We start from the raw sequence: 2,500 nt of genomic DNA, 5'->3' as shown, positions 1-2,500 counted from the left end.
CCTGATAATCACTTGAACAACATGGGTGGTGAGCAAAATTGAATAGTATTGAAACTGACATGTATATGTGTTTATATATACATATATAATTTTATTTATATCTTATATATACATATTGATATGCATGTTTATATCATATATATATATATACATATATATTAATATGTACATAAATACATATAAACATGCATATATATATATATATATATATATATATATATATACATATATATACGACATATATCTGTAGACACATATTTGTGTATGTATTTATATATATATATATATATATATATATATATATATATATATATGAATATATACATATATACACGACATATGTCTATATGTATAAATTTACAAATATATATAATATAGATCTGTGTAAGTGGGTATGTATACATGCACATATATGTCTGTGTATATATATCTGTGTGTGTGTGCGTGTTTTTTGTGTACATGTCTGAATTATAGATATACAAACATATGTACATACACCTATATATATATATATATATATATATATATATATATATATATATATATTTACATATATATACACATATATGTAAGTATACATATATAAACATATATTTAAATAGGCAAACATATATATATTTATATATATATATATATATATATAAGCACTCAGAGACCCATGCATATATATATTCATATATTATAAATGTATATATGTATTGGATATATATACATATTTATATATATATAAATGTGTATATATACTATATGTATATTCATATATATATATATATATACCTATATTATGTTTACATAGATATATGTGTATTGGTTATGTATGTACAATGTATGTATATTTGTACATACAAGAATAGATAGATGTATGTATATGAATTTTCACATACATATATATGTATACATACAATATGCATACGCATATTATATATGTACATATAATCATATATAAACATATATTTAGATTCATATATGCATTCACACACATATGTGTTTGTGTGTGAGTGAGAGGGTGAATGCGAGTGTGATTGTGTTTGTGTGTGTGTGAAAGTGCTAGACATCGAAGTATATATATTTGTATATATATATATGGATAAACATATGTATGATATATATACGTATATATCATATCATGCAATATGTATATATTATATATATATATATATATATATATATATATATATATATATGTCTGTGTGTACATCCAACACACATATATGTATAGGCAAACAGAGAGATGAATTGGTTGATTTACAATCAACCACATTTGTAAAACATTTTGGATATATCCTCACCTAGATGAGAGAACAGTGTGTGTGGATAGCACATCCTGACTGGACTGGTTTCCTTTATATGCATTTACTAGTCTTGCTAGTGATGTTCAAGGGATTATAGGGTAGTACAAATAATAAAATACTTTCTCATTTTGAATCTTTATTTCACGTATTTATAATGATAATTTAGACAGCATTAGCCAGGACCCAGTCAACGAAGTAAGCAACCTCGGTGTAGACGCCAGGGTAGTTGGGACGGGCACAGCCGTAGCCCCAGGACACGATGCCGGCCAGGTAGGGGGAGCCGGTGTCAGAGCAAACCATGGGACCGCCAGAGTCACCCTGGCACGAGTCCTTGCCACCCTCGGGCACTCCGGCACAGATCATGGAGTCATCAACGTCGTTCTGGCCATAAGCATCGCGACAGTCGGCGTCAGACACGACGGGAACGGACACCTTCTGGAGGACACTGGGGGAGCTTCCTCCTTCAGACAGAGCGCCCCAGCCGGACACGATGCATTTACCTGAGGCAGCGTGACCTGCTTCGGGAAGGGCAATGGGGCCCACGTAGTCGTTGAAGGTCAGAGGCTGAGACAGCTTGAGCAGGGAGATGTCGTTGCTGATGGTGAAACCGTTGTAGTCCTCGTGTTGGATGATCTTGGAAAGGAAAATCGTCTGCTCGTTGCCCTCATCAACATCCCTATTGTGCTCTCCAGCAACAACCAGTTGTCAACACAAATTAATTTATAAAGGAATTTGTAGCAGAAAAGTTAATGTGTAATGCGTTTTCTCCCCTAAAACAGGGTTTTTGGAATGGATGCGAGACACTCCTGAAGGTAATCGGGGATGTTCATGTCCTCGCCCTGTGGCCGGCGCAGATGGCCCAATTTTCGTTGTAGATGGAGGCGCCGCAGAAGTGGAAGGCGAAGCCGAAGGAGACGTCCTGGAAGCTGAGCTGGTAAGGAAGCTCACCAGGAGTGACGTCAGTTCCTCCGACGAACTTGTTGAGACCGCGGTGGAAGGTGGGCTTCCTGGAGGGGGCAGCTGGGAAACGCGAAGTTATCGTTAGATTTTCGTTATACATAAGACATTCAACATGTCTGAGGTAGGATTTTCTTTCACGTAATGGTAGACATTTGTAGGGTTTTATTACATATGATTTGAAATATTTTCGTACACTTTGCCAAAGACGGCTTATACGATTGACTTTAACTCTTCACTTCTTACTGACA

The 2,500-nt window shown here is 34.6% G+C and overlaps 1 protein-coding gene and 1 pseudogene across 1 annotated transcript in view; one reads left to right on the top strand and one right to left on the bottom strand.

The window, feature by feature from the left end:
* Window positions 1-2,500, top strand: part of LOC125027751 (trypsin-1-like) — a 4,417-nt gene that overhangs the window by 1,228 nt on the left and 689 nt on the right. The window lies entirely within an intron of this gene.
* LOC125027753 overlaps window positions 1,417-2,500 on the bottom strand; it is a 1,305-nt pseudogene continuing 221 nt past the window's right edge.

The sequence above is a fragment of the Penaeus chinensis genome, chromosome 8 (assembly GCF_019202785.1).
Source record: "Penaeus chinensis breed Huanghai No. 1 chromosome 8, ASM1920278v2, whole genome shotgun sequence".
Classification (NCBI taxonomy): Eukaryota; Metazoa; Arthropoda; class Malacostraca; order Decapoda; family Penaeidae; genus Penaeus; species Penaeus chinensis.
The sequence above is the reverse complement of the archived record's forward strand: the minus strand, read 5'-3'. Positions and strand labels throughout refer to the sequence as shown.